We start from the raw sequence: 6,000 nt of genomic DNA on the forward strand, positions 1-6,000 counted from the left end.
ATGATGAGTCACACAGATCTTCCATTATCCTTTTGGGGATATGCTCTAGAAATGTCTGCGTTTACGCTAAATAGATGCCCATCAAAATTAGTTGAAAAAAAAGACACTATATGAGATATGGACTGGAAAAGTTCCTACTTTGTCTTTTCTAAAATTTGGGGTTGTGAAGCTTATATCAAACGTTTGATTATTGATAAGCTTGTACCCAAATCTTATAAGGGCTAGTTCGTTTGATATCCTAAATAGATCAAAGGTTATTTTTACAACCACACCGAGAACAAAGTGTTTGTTGCTCGAAATTGTGTCTTTTTAGAGATAATTTCTTTCTAAGTTGTACAGTGGTAGTAGGGTACTCCACCTATTCAGGAAAAACATCTTTTAGATGGAGTCTTTGTTCTAATGAGATAGTCAAAGAGTTTGATTATATTAGAAACAAAGAAGAGTCTTGCGTTTACAAGAAGACTAGTGGGAGCAATTAATTGAAATGATATTTCTTTTTCTAAGTATGTTAAGACTTGGCTTGGAAATTGTTTTTAATGAAAGACATGGGAGAAGCTACGTACATTCTTGGAATAAGGATCTATATAGATAGATTAATTAAACTAAGTCAAGATACTTATATAGATAAGGTCTTGCACATGTTTAATATGCTATGTACTCATCCTGCTGTGGCATTAGATTTCTAAAGATGTGATATCAATTCTAGTGGGAGAATTTTATATCATGATATGATGTTCATGTTTACATACATTTGATGTATTTTCAAATTAATGAAATTTGTTTCATTATTATTTGGTTATTGGATAACTAAATAATTGTCCCAAAATAAATTATTTTATCATTATAGGTCATCAAGTATGTGACTTGATCATGAAACCCTATAAATGAAAGATAACATAAATTATTGAGGTCCCTAGTCAAGGTTATTAAAATGGGACATTAATAACTATAAATGACTAGTATGTGAGGTGACTTATGACTAAGTTTCATGGAGTCATTGATATGTAGTATTAAAGTCAATCACATTAATATGTGTTGGAGAACATAGTATTGGAATTATCAGAATAGATGATTCCAGTACAAGTGGGAGATTGTTGGGAATATCCTAAAATCATTTGTACTTACTCTTGTATAGTCAAGGTTCGAAAGTCAAATAATATTAGATGATCATAATGTTTTGCTAGAAACCTCTTATGATCAATGACTTTAGAAGCTTATTGCTAATATTATTCGATCCTACAGGGTCACACACCTAAACAGACTGGATTAATGTAATGTTGGGTTTGATATAATATATATATGTTATATGAGATATACATATATATATATATATATATTTATATTTGTGCAGTTATAAAATATGTTAATATAATACATATGTCATATTTGATATATATATGTATGTTTATAAACGCACATAAGTGGGAATTGGGCTTGGCCCATTAGCAAACCTAAACGAGTTAGGTTAACGGCGATCAATATATAATTGACGTTTTGCGTTTGATTAATAGACATACATAGATTCTCGCCGAAACCTAACCAAAGACAAAAGTGTTTGTCACGATCGAGATTTGATCTATACGGCACTAGCATCCCGTTCGATCCCGTTTGTGTGCGTGTGGATACCAGTAGAGGCACAACGTTTGGAGTGCTTTACAACTTTGGTTTATTTTAGTTCATTTTTCCGCTGCAAACTATCCAGGTATATTGATAATCTTATGACATAGATTTGATTCAATATTTACATGAATCCTGGCATTAGAATTTGTGACTAGTTTTATAAATCGTTATAAACCGGTTCAAATTCCAACAGATATATGGTGTCCGCTGGCGCTGGGGAAGCTTGCTGATCTTGTGGGTTCACTTGCCACTATTAACATGGGAACAGCTGTAACAACCCGTCCCGTGGACCCCACTATCTTTACTGCTAGCCTACTAGCCTCACTGCTAACAGTCCCAACGGACCCCAAGCTGGCCCTGCAGGGCATCGATCCTAACCCATCACTGTGGATATCCCAATCCACCGGTAGGTTATTGGTGCGCCAGGCGTTCCTCGAACCCTGGTCATCACCCTTTAATAACCTTCCCACAGGACAAGCTGTCACCAATTGACCTGCAAAAATAAAAGGACCGACCTTTTTTTTTTTTAAATAATAAATAATAAATATAATATTGTAAATAAACTACAACTAGTGGTCCCATACCCACTAGCCACCTAACCACAATCACAATCATTAGCGGAATAACCAATCTCAATATCCAATAAATATCCAATAATATAACCAATAAATATAACATCAACAATATCCAATAATCAAATAACAGGAAACATAGAACAAGCAACCTAGCAATGTTCTAATGACCCAACTCTAGCAACCTAGCAATGCCAGACAACATCAAACCGAGTCCCTAGAACATCCTCCTCTTCATTGTCTTGATTCCCCGATCACACTTTGCCTTTACCTGCACCGCAAACACATATTGAGATGCATGAGTATTTGATAAACACTCAGTGGGCTATACACACAAGCAATAAGATCTCTACATGCCACAATCAACAATCAATAAACAAACCAGGCAATATACAAAGCATGCAACATCCGTCGTAGCTGAAAGAAGGGTGTCGACCGACACCAGATGGTGTCGATCGACACTGACAATCTGGTGTCGACCAACACCATGCCCGACACTCCTGAAAACTCTAGTTTGTGTCGACCGACACCTCCACATGGTGTCGATCGACACTCGCCAAAGTCTCGAGCCATCCTCGCGTTAGTGTCGACCGACACCCCAACTGGTGTCGACCGACACCGATGCCGAGCATCGATTTCCTTCGATCAAAAACTCCGAATCTCGCCTCCAATCTTCTCCAATCCGCTCCATGCATTCCAGAAGCCAAACCGAGCCATAGCAGCGACGTAAAACCATAGAGAACTCAAAGAAACAACCACATAAGCAGCAAATCACAGAAAAATTGGAGATCTTAGCTTAGATAAGCCATGGTCATGCACGCACCTCTTTGCAGGAAGATTAAGACCAATAGCAACGAATCCAACCCTCCTAGCAAGCTTCTAGATCCTTCCTAGCTCCAAAACTCTCAAGAACAGCCAGGAATCTCACCAATCTCTCTCAAAATCTCAAGAACAATGCTTTTCTCTCCTTTCTCTCAAAAACAACAAAGCGGCGACAAAATAAACTTCCCAAAACCCTTCTTGTGTCGAAACCTGCTTAAATAACCCGGTTCAATTGTTTCCTAAAACCAAACCGAACCAAATCGATCACTACAAGAAAACACGCAAATAGCGACTGCACTATTAGTCACTATTTAGTCGCTAAACAGTGTGTTACGACTAAATAGCGACTAAAACCAGTAGTTGTAAATTGAGAGTCGCTAAAATAAATAGTCGTAAAATTAGTCGCCAAATAGCGACTATTAGTGACTACATTACGACTAAATTTACGACTACGCAAAATAGTCATAATTTAGTCACCAAATTTAGTGACTAATTGACGACTAATTTACGATTATGTATTTAAATAAATTGTATTTATACAACATTATATATAGAGATATATACTATTTTAATAATAATAATAATAATATATATTTATTAATTATTTTTAAATAGATATATAATTTATTGAATAACGGTTTGTTTTTGGAATGAATTGATATTAAAAATAAAAAAATACTATATTTATTGTTATGAAACCATGATATTAAAAATGTATTACAAAATAAAACTAAAAACATAATTAAAAATAAGAATACATCATACTAGTAAAAAGAGAAAGTAAATATTGGAGGTATCTCGGGGGAAATGCAGAAACATCAAGGGTTTAATGTTTGAAGCGAGGTTGCTTTGCTTTCCCATATGAGAAGTCTTTTGCTTTTGAGATGAATGTTAAAGATTTTGACTTGAAGCAAACTGTAGAGACCCAAGACAAGGAGAAAGGAAGCTGAGCAGATGGAAGCATCTCTTAAGGAACTTAATGTGAGGGAGAATGAGCTCAGGTTGCTTAATGACACCATCAGAGAGAAATCAGCTGAAATGGAGAAGAAAGAAGTTTGCTTACTTATACCTAAACTGGATTTAACAAACACAAACGAGGGAGAATGAGCTCAGGCTGCTTACATACCTTGAAGCGATGGAGAATGAGCCCAGGTTGCTCACATATACCTCCTAAACTGGATTCAACAAACCCAACAACTTTGGTTAACAACTTTGAGTCTATATGGTCACATGAATTCTCTTATGAACTGGATTCCCTTGGACTTAGCTCAAGCAAATATACTATAGCCTTGGAGTGCCCAACATGAGAAGGACGGAATATGAATTGCCTATTCAGGTTATTGACTTCAATAGTGTCCATGTCAATCTATAACACAAAAGAATCCTAACTGTTAGATGCGAAAACTGATCTATACAGCTTCTTGACAGGTTGAATACAACGAAGGGTGCTGCATTGGTTTAAACATGAGAGCCCTTGAGCATGGTGACCATGAGCCTCCTTGCAACGAACAGACAAAAGAACATGACCTCGCAGGTCCTAAAACAAGATTCAGATTTTCGTAGGACCCAAATTAATATAGCTCAAATATATGATTCTACTCACCTTAATATAATCATCACAGAACACAAATCAATCAACAGAGCTATAAACCTAATTATTTATCCGGTGGCTTGCTTCTCGAATTGAAATATAATATATTCAAAATCAAAATAAAACACAAACTAAAGACACAGAACTTTTAAGGCAAAGTTTAATTTATTCCTTTGAAATTGGGTTGGAAAGAGAAGAAACTCTCATATTCAAAAACCAAACCTAGAAACTTTGACTAACATGGACTCGCAGAAAAAATGTTAAGCAACTAAAATTTATGCTCAATCTGAAATAATCTGATATACAAGAGTAATAATCGAAAATAAACATAAGGCTTTTACCTATCTTCTTCCAGCCAACTGCTTCTTCAAGCTTCTTGACATGTTCTTCAACTTCTCCAAATCCAGTTAACACATATCGAGTTTTATCAAATAAACACACCAAAACTGAGCTGACTGTGAACGAAGTCGATTTTAAAGATCCGGGAACCTCCGTGAAAACCCTAATTGTGTCCATTATACAAAGATGAAATACAAAAATTACAGAACAAGCTTGGACTTTTCGAGATTAAAACGTAAAATCAGGGTTTCAAATTACAGGGAAAGCTTGAGATTTGAGAGCAGAGACGAGAAATGAAATGAGGAAGAGTTAATAAAAATCTTCGACGAAGATTCATTTTGTGGGTTCAGACTAAAACAGATCTGAAAGGTTTAGATCTAATAGTTTTTTCGAGAAGTCCTAGAGAAAAGGGGGAGATGATTAGAGAAAGAAGACTTACCCGACAGACTCAAATCGACGGGACGTGGAAGACGACGATCGGAGGCTTGGCCGGACAAGTCATCGCGATTCGAAATAGAGAAATGAGAAATGAGAAATGAGAGTGATGTTGTTTTGTCAAGGAACGGAGGCACAAAATCTAGGGTTAGCATTTCTTTGTTTTTGTGTTCTGTTTTCCTTTTGTGGCTCAATTTCGATTATATCAAAGCCCCAAGTGATACAAAGCTTTTTAAGGCCCAAATGATTAGTTTTAGGTTTAAAAATGACTAATTTAATAAATTTTAGAAAGGTTAAAGTATATGTAAATACTAAATAGTTTTACAAATTGATTTTATACATATATATATATATATAATGGTTATATTTTGGTTAAATCGTGTATAATTTAGTTTCTGTATATGCAATATAAAGGTTTAAAATTTAAGGTATAGGGTTTGGGGTATAGATTTAACTTTTAAGATTTGAGGTTAAGTTTTGATAAAAATATAAGATTTGGAAAACTGTAATTTTTATAAGTGTTAGGTCTCAGTTTTTGGATATACTATAATAATTAGATATTCTTATAAATTTTCGAATCTTGGTTTTATGTATACATACATATATATATATTTGTATATA

At 35.0% G+C, this 6,000-nt stretch overlaps 1 long non-coding RNA gene across 2 annotated transcripts; it reads right to left on the bottom strand.

Moving 5' to 3' along the window:
- Positions 1-3,652: 3,652 nt before the first annotated feature.
- On the bottom strand, positions 3,653-5,586 carry LOC147938229 (uncharacterized). Of its 2 annotated transcripts, none has more exons than XR_015566997.1 (4): positions 5,384-5,586; positions 4,947-5,107; positions 4,141-4,380; positions 3,653-4,047 (listed from the first exon to the last, which is right to left on the bottom strand). It is a non-coding gene; the product is annotated as an uncharacterized LOC147938229 (long non-coding RNA). The 2 variants fall into 2 exon arrangements; XR_015566998.1 differs by having other exon boundaries at positions 4,141-4,551.
- Positions 5,587-6,000: the final 414 nt, after the last annotated feature.

The sequence above is a fragment of the Camelina sativa genome, chromosome 9 (genome assembly GCF_030686135.1).
Source record: "Camelina sativa cultivar CO46 ecotype springtype chromosome 9, ASM3068613v1".
In the NCBI taxonomy this organism is placed as follows: Eukaryota; Viridiplantae; Streptophyta; class Magnoliopsida; order Brassicales; family Brassicaceae; genus Camelina; species Camelina sativa.